This window comes from Schistocerca americana, chromosome 5, assembly GCF_021461395.2.
Source record: "Schistocerca americana isolate TAMUIC-IGC-003095 chromosome 5, iqSchAmer2.1, whole genome shotgun sequence".
In the NCBI taxonomy this organism is placed as follows: domain Eukaryota; kingdom Metazoa; phylum Arthropoda; class Insecta; order Orthoptera; family Acrididae; genus Schistocerca; species Schistocerca americana.
In genome coordinates this window covers 643,373,999-643,387,508 of record NC_060123.1, presented here as the reverse complement: position 1 = coordinate 643,387,508, position 13,510 = coordinate 643,373,999, and the positions used below count along the sequence as shown (strand labels likewise).

The following is a 13,510-nucleotide window of genomic DNA, read 5'->3' as shown; positions in this document are numbered from 1 at the left end:
TAGTTTCAACAGAAAACATGCATGTTTGTTTTAGCGTTGGGATCTGGAGGCTGAAGTAGATACGCTGGCTCTGTATCAAAGCTGATTGGTACTCTTATGCAAGCCATAAGAGCATTTACACACCTGTACATTTAAATGCGGAAAATATCGAAAAAATGTGGAAAATGCTAAAAAAAATTGGTAAAATCCAGATACGACATGGTCATGCAGATTATCTGTATCTGTGCATAGAGTGTAGCTGAATTCTTTTTTGTGACATAAACAAAAGACAAAGTGTCTGCATACTCTCCTAGAAAGTTACAAGGAGACTAATCTATCAGAATCACAGCACCATCTGATGGAGAGATGGTATGTTCTAGACAGAGATATGATGACAAGGCCATATTCTCATACTCCCATCGGTTCCATGTGTGCGCAAATAAGCAGTAATGCTATTTTATCTTCCACCCATTGCATGCTACTTGCAGCTTGTATGTATTTGGAATCGTAAAATATATTTCAATCTATTATGTTTACAGGAGCGATACATATTGATTGCATATTGACGTTAGTATAGATAACATTAATTGACTTTACTACAGCTAACAGAGGATTAAAAGGGAGCTCTATGGTCAGCAAGGGATAGCATAATTTTGGAATCTACATGACTTAGATTATGTCCTAATACTATTGGTTGACGTTTGTCTAATTTTTAAACCATTTCTCGTGCATTTAACCATTTTTTCGATTGTTCTCTTTGGTGTTTTGGTAACGTCATGTATACAGAAAAAAATCACACGCACCATACCCCTTATTCTGGTGTGTGCTTACGTCACAGCGTGCACATAAACTAGAGTAATTATAGCCATATTTAGAAGGTTTCAATGAAAGTACTGCCATCTGGAGGGCATGGTGCTTGTTATTGTTGCTGGACCCACGTCAAGTACCCAATGGCCCAGGGTTATCCACATCGCAGCAGCCACGAAATGGCATAATTGGACTGAAGTCTAATCACATAAGAAGGTGTGACCCGAACATCGTGTGACTGGTAGTCTCATCACGAGCTTCATCCGATGATTTGCGTTTGCTGCTGGCCATCATATTCACATGCTAAGATGCATTCCTGTGTCTGTCGCACGCTTTTACGAATACTACTTTAGGCCGACGTGGCGGTTAAACAGGACTCTGCGGGAGAAGGCTGTGCATACGTCTCGTATAATTAGAATCACTTTAATTGCGAACATTTTAGGTTAGGCTTTACCATGACTGTTAATGACATCGAATGAAACAACAAATCTGGAAACGCAATCTTTGTCTTCAAAATATGACAGTATTCATCTGATGTGTTGCGACAGTGAAAGGAACCTGTGACCACTATACAACACATACATATACATATGTCATACTAAAAAATATAAATCTTTCTGATGATGGAGGTTTAAAACTTCGAAACGCGTCGTTGAGATAAATAAACTGTGACTGGTACCAGTAAACTTGTTATTTCATTCGTAATCAGAGTCAATAATTGGTTATAATGGTATGGCCTGTATCTCTGTAGTTACCATTATGTAACCTGGGACTCAGTTGCCTGTTCTACCAAACAGGAATGCTGACAGTTCTACTGCGAACAATGTCTAGGTTGGATGATTGCCTATACGTTGAGCAACATAATTTTCCCAGATATGTTACGGCTACGAGACGGAACAATGCTAATATCAGTACGGTGTTATAAGTAAACAACTATGATTGGCCTTCGGATCTATAATTATCACATACGTGCTAAGTTTAGGATTTTGTGGTGTACGTTATGGCAAAATATGGGATCTGGGATAGTCACGGGACACGTATCAGGTTGCGCTATAATTGTTTCTATAGAACTTTATTTTACTGACAGATCACTTCTTACATATGTATAATGGCTAACAAACATTAGACACAGATTCATCATATTTTTTGCGTGTTTCCTTTAAACGCTTATTGTTTATAAGGGGATCACGCGAATATGTACCCTCTCCTCCCACGATACACACTCAGAATGGTACCTAGAGCCACTCACAGAAAACGGTGCTAGAGAGAGAGGAACACGTCTATCGATCCTCAATTTCTCTTATCTTAACGCGAAATATAACTTGACAACTGTGTGTTTCGGGAGAAGATAGTTGTCCGATTTGAGTTTCCGTAATGCTAGCGTGTTGATCGAGCCTACTGCTACCAAGTCCAGCATTACGTTATTGGTTTCTGGGGATAGTCTTCTACTTAGAAAGGTAAGTGTGTGTGTGTGTTGTAATATTAATGCATTAATTTGTTCTGAAAGCGGTGCTGGTATTCAAGACCATAAAAATGGGTTAAAAGCTGTGAGCTATCTGAGGAAGTTAACCTTGCATTACTGCGCAACTGTTTCACCAGGTATTCAGTCTAGTCCACCAAATTCCCAACCAGACTAACATTAATTATAATCTTTTAGTACTCATCTTACGATAACCGATATATAAAGACAATTTAAATAAAAAGAACTAAATCAGTTTATATTTGGACATTTATTTTAACATTGATCATTGTTCCGTTAAAATTTCGGCATATCAAATTTGATTCATAACTAAACTGGTGCCTTATTTAGGATTGTATAAATTTCAGTTTGTTATCTTGCGGAACACATCAAATAGGGAGCCAAGATTGGGAGACTACATACATCACTGCATTCATAAAATAACACACGAAGAACGTTGAAACATATGCAAGAGGAAATTAACCACAACCAACCGATTCAATTTTCACCCAAAGAAGTTACGTTCGTAGCGCAATCCTGTCCGTCATTAAATTCTTCCCGAAAAGAATAGCTGAGGGCTACTTTGATGCTTACACCACATGCTTCACGTGGTCAACTTGGTTTACACAAAGAGTGTAACTCCACAATAATTTTGATAATTAAAATAAATTACATCGAAACGCAATTTACAAAAGAAAAACCTCAAACTGGTTACTATCGTCTTACTATTAACCTGATGGGTCAAACAATTGTATAAGCACGTGGTACTGGTCTCACAAAGTACACCTCATGTGGGTTGAACATAAAGAAAAGTTGCTATATTGAAAAATATTGTCAATACGAGACGTTATAATCTCACGCACATTCGCATTTAAGATAGATGATCTTAGTTAGAGTTACTGATCAACACGTGGTTCCACTTTACTCACAAAGTAGTGACGAAGCAACTACTGGAAGATATTCTAAACTTCATACTCGAATTACACTGCGTTGCAATTTAAGATAACATTAGATATTTTAGAGCTAAACCTGAAATAAAGGTGATTAAATTTTCAGTTAGGCTGAACTTAAGAAATCCATTGTTCTACGAACTTAGCAGACACGCACTTAGTCGGAGATCTTACCACTTCAGATGCTCGCCGCGGACAGGCTGACCCGGGCCCCTACCGAGCGTGCTTAACATATACAAACGAAAGTGACCAGCGAGGCAGCTTCCTATACCAACATGACAAGGGGCGGACAGGACCATACTAAGAAAAGAAACCTCTCTGCTTTTAGAAAGCGTAGCTACCTGTTCCGACGTTGGTCCTCCTGTTCTCTAGCAGACAGGCTTGTCCGGTACCATCAAGCATGCAACTAGAAATACATTTGCTCCTCTCACACAGAAGGGAAGGGGGATGACAGTACCTTATCATATACAGTATACAAAAGAAAGCGGATGTAGGTTCCGTATGAGACTGTGTGACATGAATTATATGTAAACTGTGTTTTAAAGTGTAGTAGTGTGACAGATCGTTCTTGTTTATGTGTAAAAGTAACACGTTTAACTGCTCAGTCTCCTCCCAGATAGTCAGAAACACCACAGTAAACAGAAGTGGAACGAAGTAAACGACAACAGTTTTAAGAAATTAACATGAAAGGAATCCAACAGAGACCTTTCAGTGTGTGTGTGTGTGTGTGTGTGTGTGTGTGTGTGTGTGTGTGTGTTTTACAGCAGCACGAGATTCGCTACCACAAAGTGAAGCAAGCATGCTTCTAAAACTACGTTCCAGGATTTGCTCGTCAGCCTGAGAACGCATACCAGTATGGGTTAGTACATATGCGGAATATAATTAGCGTACACCCTATCTTAAACGTATGGCAACGGCCTTGCCGCAGTGGATACACCGGTTCCCGTGAGATCACCGAAGTTAAGCGCTGTCGGGCTTGGTCGGCACTTGGCTGGGTGACCATCCAGGCCGCCATGCGCTGTTGCCATTTTTCGGGGTGCACTCAGCCTCGTGATGCCAATTGAGGAGCTACTCGACCGAATAGTAGCGGCTTCGGTCAAGAATACCATCATAACGACCGGGAGAGCGGTGTGCTGACCCCACGCCCCTCCTATCTGCATCCTCCACTAAGGATGACACGGCGGTCGGATGGTCCCGGTAGGCCACTCGTGGCCTGAAGACGGAGTGCTTTATCTTAAACGTATGGTCTCTAAACGTATTATCCAGCAGAGTTCTTGTCTCTTGATTTCCGCCAAAAGAATCTCAGTGACAGCTCCCTGCTTGGAACCGACTTTTGTTACAGACATCATTTTGAACTTCATGAAAGTATAGAGTCCGAAGCGGAAATATTCCACGATGGTTTAAATGGTTCAAATGGCTCTTAGCACTATGGAAGTTAACAGCTGAGTCCTGTCTCGAACCCCTTTACCTAGAACTACTTAAACCCAACTAACCTAAGGACATCACACACATCCATGACCGAGACAGGACTCGAACCTGCGACCGTAACAGCAGCGCGGTTCCGGACTGAAGCGCCTAGAACCACTCGGCCACATCGGTCGGTATTTCAACGATGTCCCACAACTGAACAGCCCTTGTATATTAATTTATACACTGATCAACCGGAACATTATGACCACCAATCTAATGGCCGGTATATCCACCTTTGCACTGATAACAGCGGCGACGTATCGTGGTATGGAGGCAATTGGTAGGTCACTGGAGAGAGTTGGCACCACATCTGCTTACACAAGTCACCTAATTCCCGTAAATTCCGGGGAGGGAGGCGATGAGCTCTTACACCATATCCAATCACATCACAGATGTGATCGATTGGGTTTAGAGCTGGCAAGTTATGGGGACAGCACATCAAATGAAACTCGCCACTGTGTTCTCCGAACCACTCCATCACACTCCTGGCCTTGTGACATGACGCATTATCTTGTTGAAAAATGCGACTGCCGTCAGGAAACATGATCGTCTGCAACCAGTGTACGATACCCCTTGGCCATCATGGTGCCTTGCACGAGCTCCACTGGACCCATGGATGCTCACGTGACTGTTGTCCAGAGTGAAACGGAGCCGCCACAGTACATGTGTCAAGGAGCTGTTCCCCTGAAAGACGACGGATTCGTGCCCTACATGGGCATGGTGAAGAAGGTATCTGCCATTGTGCCAACGCCCAGTGCCGATGGTCACGTGCTAATTTCAGTCACAGTTGCCGATGTCGTGGTGTTAACATTGGCACATGCATGGGCAGTCGGCTGCGAAGGCCCACCGCTAGGTATTTTGATGCACTGTGTGGTCACACATAGTTGTACTCTGTCCAGCATTAAAATCTAAAGTTCGTTCCCCCACATCTCGCTGCCTTTCCTGTTTTACCAGTCTGTCCATCACGATGACTGGTCACAGCAGCTAGTGACCGTAGCTGGAACTGGACGGTGGCGCTGTGGCACATGGAAGTCATGCACACCATACTCTGGACATTAATGCTACCTAGTTTGGTACTCGTACGGTAATTAGTTTAGATTAGATTAGATTAGATTAATTATTCATTCCATAGACCCATAAAAGAGGGAATCCTCCTGGGTGTGGAACGATAAACACATTACAAAAATGTATTTAGAAAAACTTGAGTTTCATTAATTTTAATGATCCTCAGTCAATAAACAGTAAAATTATGTACATGAATTCAATTTAAACTTCTAATATTTACAGGTTTAATACTTACATCTGCTTTCATTAAATTCATCATTCAGACATTTACTAGTTTCTTGGCTATTACAACCAAGTATTGTCAAAAATTGAAATAAATTATTCATTTCTGTGATCCTCAACTAAGAACTGTCAGATTATGTACAAGATTTAAAATAAAACTTCCACTATATACAGACTTAAGACTTACATCTGCTTTCCATACATCCATCATTCACACAGTAGGTAGTTACTTGGCTGTTACAACCAAGTATTGTCAAAAATTAAAGAATAATAAATTTTCATTAAAATGGTCTACTGCACTTGTTGAGAAACTCATGGCTGCAATAGAAGGAGTTGTCCACCAAAAATTCTTTTAAATTATGTTTAAATTGTGCCTTGTCTGAAACTAAACTCTTAGTGGTTGCTGGTAACTTATTGAAAATATGCGTTGCTGAATACTGGACTCCTTTCTGGGTAAGTGATTTTAAATCTTTATGTATATTGTTCTTATTCCTAGTATTGATCTTGTGTACTAAGCAGTTAGTTGGAAAAAGAGATGTATTTTTACAACAAACTTCATTAAGGAATAAATATACTGAGAAGCTGTGGTTTATATGCCCGATTCTTTGAATAGGTTTCGACATGATGTTCTTGGATTTACACTACTCATTACTCTTATTATACGCTTCTGTACTCTAAAAATTTTTTCTCTGTTTGTGGAGTTACCCCAAAAAAGATACCATATGACATAATGGAGTGAAAATAAGCAAAATATGACAATTTTTTTATATTTATATCTCCTATGTCTGACATCATTCGCATTGCAAACACAGACTTGTTTAGGCGCTTTAGCAGTTCGTTAGTATGTTGCTCCCAACTGAATTTCTTTCCGTGTTATAACGTGTTAAATAGCGAAAGATTAATTATAACCACCCGGTACAACAAGGTCTTCAACTAGGGTAGAAAATGATTACACTTCACATGAGTTACTTTATCTCATTCTCAATTGGCCTGAAAATTTTGCTGTGGATAGCTTCTGAAAATCTCTTTTGTTAGATTTCAGTTTCTGAAGAATCTCTTTTGTTAGATTTTGTCATTTAGGAGTTTGATATTTTCAAACAGAACTCTTCAAAAATCAAACATGAAATATCGTGAAACTGGGCCTTAGTCATAATTATCTCCTTAACAGTGTTTACACGAAGCCTACTCTTTTCATCAAAATTAGACATATTTGTCTGCATGGAGTTACCGCAATAAAAAAAGTATCCAAATTCAGTCTCAAAAAAAAAAATGGTTCAAATGGCTCTGAGCACTATGGGACTTAACATCTGTGGTCATCAGTCCCCTAGAACTTAGAACTACTTGAACCTAACTAACCTAAGGACATCACACACATCCATGCCCGAGGCAGGATTCGAACCTGCGACCGTAGCAGTCGCGCGGTTCCGGACTGAGCGCCTAGAACCGCTAGACCACCGCGGCCGGCATTCAGTCTCCAGATCACTTTCCTTTACTTCCATATGACCGGTTTCGGGACAGCAGCCCAGCTTCAGATCATTTGTTACAATTGCAGAGTAACTGGTCGAATTTGGAACTGAAAGTTCGCTGTCACATGACTCGATAGATTACTCTGTAACTGTAACAAATGATCTGAAGACGGGCAGCTGGCCCGAAACCGGTAACACGGAAACAAAGGGAAGCCATCAGGAGACGGAATTTTCACACTTTTTTCCTATTTTTTTTCATCAGTCAATATACCTTTTCTGATATAGGACACTCATTAGGCAGCAGCATTAGTGCCAGGTAGAAGTACACAAACGCAGCAGTGAGCTGCAAATCCATGAATCGGATATCTTTAGATGTACAAAAGTTGAAAAAGATAGACCTGTCTTAGTTTGGTTTCATCAGATAGTATATTTTCTTTTTTTCTTTGGGTATGACCACGCTTCTTCTGAATTTGGTTATACTACACGTTTCTTAAAAACTGGCTATTTCAGAATATAGGGGATAGTTATTGAAAAACGGGACAGTATACATCCCGTACGTATTTCGTCGCGACAACTGGACAGTTAAGCAAAATAAGGGACGATCCCATATAATACGGGACGTCTTACGATAAGCCGACCGAAACGCCCTCGCCCTCAGGTGCAAGATTATTGTGATCGACCAATAACCTGGGGTGAATGATCAAAACAGGTGCTACACTTGCAATTGTCCAAACATGAAATTCGAACTGTGTTTTATTTAAATCGCATTATTTAACAACTTTAATAACTTATGTGAAAAATTTCACACTATTAGTTTCTGGACATATACCTTAATATAATACTTGATTATTTTTGTTTTGTTAAGAATAAAATTATGACACTACAAAGTCAAAATCTCGTGTTTTTGAGTCATTCGTCTTCTGACTGGTTTGATGCAGCCCGCTACGAATTCTTCTCCTGTGCCAACCTCTTCATCTCACAGTATCACTTGCAACCTACGTCCTCAATTTTTTGGTGGACGTGTTCCAGTCTCTGTCTTCCTCTACAGTTGTTACCGTCTACAGCTCCCTCTAGTAGCACGGAAGTCTGATGTCTTAACAGATATCCTATCATCTTGTCCCTTCTCCCTGTAAGTGTTTTCCACATATTGCTTTCCTCCCCGATTCTGCACAGAACCTCCTCGTTTCTTAATTTATCAGGTCACTTACTTTTCAACATTGGCCTGTAGCACCGTATCTCAAATTCTTCGATTCTCTTCTGATCCGGATTTCCCACAGTCCATGTTTAGTTACTATACAATGCTGTGCTCCATATGTACATTCTCAGAAATTTTTTCCTCAAATTAAGGCCTATGTTTGATACTCTACTAGGCTTCTCTTGCCTGGGAATGCCCTTTTTGTCAGTGCTAGGCTGTTTTTGATGTCCTCCTTGCTCCGTCCGTCATTGGTTATATTACTGCTTAGGTAGTAGAATTCCTTAACTATCTACTTCGTGACCATCAGTCCTAATGTTAAGTTTCTCGCTGTTCTCGTTTCAGCTACTTCTCATTTCTTTCGTCTTTCTGCGATTTACTCTCAATCCATATTCTGTACCCATTAGACTGATCATTGCATTCAGCAGATCATGTAATTTTTTCTTCATCTTCACTCAGAATAGCAATGTCATCAGCAAATAGTATCACTGACATCTTTTCACCTTGAATTTTAATTCCACTCCTGAACTTTTCCTTTATTTCCACCATTGCTTCGTCGATGTACAGATTGAACAGAGGGGGTGCAAGACTTCATCCCTATCTTACGCCCTGTGTAATCCGAGTACTTCGTTCTTGGTCGTCCACTCTTATTATTCCCTCTTGGCTCTTTTACACAATGTATATTACCCGTCTTCCCCTATAGCTTACCCCTATTTTTCTCCGAATTTCGAACACCTTGCACCATTTTACATTGTACAACGCTTTTCCTAGGACGGAAAGTCCTATGAACGTATCTTGATTTTTCTTTAGCCTTGCTTCTATTATCAACCTCAAAGTCAGTATTGCCTCTCTGCTGTTTTGCCCTTTCCTAAAGCCAAACTGAGCGTCCTCTAACAGATCCTCAATTTTCTTTTCTATTCTTCTGTTTATTATTCTTGTCAGCAACTTGGATGCATGAGCTCTCAAGGTGATTATGCAGTAGTAATTCTCGCACTTTTCAGCTCTTGAAGTCTTCGGAATTGCGTGAATGATATTTTTCCGAAAGTCAAATGGTAGGTCGCCAGACTCCATACATTCTTCACACAAACATGAATAGTCGTTTTGTTGCCACTTGCCCCGATGATCTTAGAAACTCTGATGGATTTTTATCGATCCCTCTTGCCTTATTTGATCTTAAGTCCCACAAAGCTCTCTTAAATTCTGATTCTAATTCTAGATCCCGAGTCCCTTCTAAATCGGCTCCTGTTGCTTCTTGTATCACATCAGACTAGTTTTCCCCCTCATAGAGGTTTCAGTGTACTCTTTCCATCTATCAGCTTTCTCGTTTGCATTTAACAGTGGAATTCCCGTTGCACTCTTAATGTTACTACCTTTGATTTTAATGTCACCGTACGTTCTTTTGACTTTCCTCTATGCTGATTCAGACTTTCCGAAAATCATTTCTTTTTCGATTTCTTCACATTTATCCTGCAGCCATTTCGTCCTAGCATCCTCGTTCTTCCTATTTATTTTGTTCCTCAGCAACTCGTATTTCTGTATTCTTGAATTTTCCTGAACATTTTTGTACTTCCTTGTTTCATCGATCAGCTGAAGTATTTCTTCTGTTACCCATGTTTTTCTTTCCAATTTCTGTGACTGATCTTCTTAGAGATGTCATTCCTCTTAAACGCTACTGCCTACTGAGCTGTTCCTTATTGCTGTATCTATAACCTTAGAGAAGTTCAAACATATCTCGTCATTCCTTAGTACTTCCGATTGATTGTTCCTGACTAACCTCTTAAACATCAGCCTACTCTTCATCACGACTAAATTGTGGTCTGAGTCTATATTAGCTCCTGGGTACGCCTTACAACCCAGCATCTGATTTCGGAATCTCTGTCTGACCATGATATAATCTAACGGAAATCTTCCCATACGACGTGTCCTTTTGCAAGTATACCTCCTCCTTTTGTGATTCTTGAACAGAGTATTCGCTATTACTACCTGAAATTTATTTAATTACTATAATAAATTATAATACTTACATAACTGAATTCAGTGTTCGAGTAGCAATATTCCCTCTATACAGGGCGATTCAGCTGCCCCTATAGATAGGTTTTATGCAACCACAACTCCTTCAAGAACCACATGCAAAATTTTCAAGTTCTCATGCTTCATACACACTAACGATTAGTTTTAAAGAAAAATTGAATGGGACCTTTTTGTAGGAAAATTAAACGCAGTTGAAGTTTATACCGAGGTACGTTTTCGCTGGAGGCCGCGGTTTCGGATTATTTAAGAAAAACTCTTCTGAAGTTCGCTTTTGTTCGTTTTTCTTAAATAATTTGAGTACTACGCCATCTAGCATAAACTTATCCTGATACATAATTTAACTACATTAAATTCCTACAAAAAAAGTTCTGTTAAGAGCTGTGGGAATAATAGTTTGCACATAGCGATCGACAGAATATGAAAAGCCTGCACATGGTATTTGAAGGTATCGCAGGTTGCATAAAGCACATGGGTAGGGGCAGCTGGCAGAAGTCATGGAATAGCGATATGCACAAATACAGATGGCGGCAGTATCGCTTATACAAGATGCAAAGTGGCAGTGCATTGGTAGAGCTGCCATTTGTGCCCAAGTGAGTCACATGAAAAGTGCTTATGGTGGCACAACGGGAATTAACAGACTCTGAACACATAATAGTTGGAACTGGATGTAGGGAACATTCCGTTTCGGAAATAGTTACAGAATTCAATATTCCGAGATCCACTGTGTCAAGAGTGTGCCGAGAATACCAAATTTAAGGCATTACATCTCACCACGACTAATGCGAGTGCCACTGCTAACAGCACACATTGCCTGCAGCACCTCTCGTGGGTATGCGACCATATCAGTTGGACCATAGACTACTGAAAAACAGTGGCCTGGACAGGTGAGTTCGATTTCAGTTGTTAGGAGAGGTTCGACTGTGGCACACACAACCCTAAGCAATGGACCCAAGATGTCAACAAGGCACTGTGCAAGCTGGTGGCGGCTCTATAACAGTTTGGGGTATGTTTACATGGAATGAACAGGGTTCTCTGGTCCAACTAAACCAATCATTGACTGGAAGTAATTATGTTCAGCTACTTTGGGACCATTTCCAGCCATACAAGGATTTCATTTTTATAGATGACAATGCCCCATGTCACTAGGTCGCAACTGTTCGGAGTTGGTTTGAAGAACATTCTGGACAATTTGAGTGAAGGATTTGGCCACCCAGATCACCCAACATTAATCCCATCGAAGGTTTATGGGACATAATTGAGAGGTCAGTTCGTGCACAACATGCTGCACCGGCAATACTTTCGCAATTAAGGATGGCTATAGAGGCAGCATGCATCAATATTCCAGCCATAAAAAGTACTGGTCCTAGCTCACGTGGCTCAGTCCTGGCTCACACCAGGACCGACCCTAGTTACCTAGCATCAGTACTTTTTACCTACTATATTCCCAATATTCACTTATTTGCATTTAAAAAACGCCTATTTTAGTACAAATTACTTACAAAAATTTATGAACATGAATAATTTTTCATATCACGTTCAGTTATTGTAAAATAATTATTTCTTTCTCACAGAAGGTGAATGTAAGAAATTAAATTTAATACTCTTTATAAAAGGTGAACGTAAGAAAATAAATAAAATGAATTATGGTGGAGGTAAAAAGAAAATAAATAAATAACTTTAGTATAGAAAAGACCAAAAACCTTCAGCGCCGTATGAAAGAAACTCTCAGAAGGAATTTTTCGACTTCTCTATTTTTCTGATCTTCTCATCCTCTGGGTTTCTTTCCAAGTGCCTTTGAACGACTTCCTAATAGCTGCTGTTATGCATATGTCTTCCTTCGTCTTTAATTGAGTGAGTAGAGCTTCTTCAGCAGCATCTTGGTGTACAATGATTCCCATTGCTTCAGTGGCCAGCACGCTCCTGGCCTGGGGCATTCTCGAAGCAGATATTTTCGACCACAGCTTGTATGTGTAGTTAGTATTCGAATGACGAAGTATATTCTAAAAATCCTGTTTTCATCTGTTTATTTGGGATGTAAATAAATTATTCTCTTCATAGTTTTGTATTTCATCTGAAGATACAAAATTTAAATAGCGTGTAATATTTCTTTACAACACTCAAAATAATAATTAAAAAAATATTATGTCTTAAATTCGATGTATCTTCCAGTGATGTTTTAGAGGGCGACCGCTTTAGCACCATCTCTGAATGAAGTGATGAACTGCTTAATTAACTGCACGAGAGAATGTGTACGCGAGACGAAGCAGAGTGAATCAGCACGCGGCCTTATCCCATTTCCTCTGACGCCAGGAGTGATGGAAGTGTTGCTCTAGGTCAATATTAGCTTATCTGGAGGCATTTGCTTATTTTAGTGATTAGTTAATTAACAGCATGCACAGTGCTTCGGCCCTTCCTAAATCCAAACTGATTATTAGCAATAATGTTTTGTTTTTTGTTATATTTTTCTAGTTGGTTACATATTACTCACCCAAATATTTTAGAAATAATTGGTAATACTGATTCTGGGCGAAAACTTCCTATCTCCTCTTGCCTGCCCTTTTTGTCAATAGGTCGAACTTCTGCATACTTCAGCCTGTCTAGAAAGCAGCCCCCATCAAACTATTGATTTATTTTGTGACAGAGTTGTGCTGCAGTATTAGCACATCCTGACTATTATTTTTGTTGGAACTTCATCCCAGCCCACAGATTTGAAATTTTTTAGGGATTTTTTGATGTTAGCCACTTCATAGCAGGATACCTAAGTGAATATGAATTCTACTGATCTGTGCTGCATTATATTGGGACTTACAGGTGGAAGAGGGAGATTGTCAATTATGTTAGAATTTATGAAATACCTGTTCGAATTCTT

General features: G+C 39.8%; 1 pseudogene; it reads left to right on the top strand.

Moving 5' to 3' along the window:
• Nucleotides 1-4,104: 4,104 nt before the first annotated feature.
• Nucleotides 4,105-4,222, top strand: LOC124617134 (annotated as a pseudogene).
• Nucleotides 4,223-13,510: the final 9,288 nt, after the last annotated feature.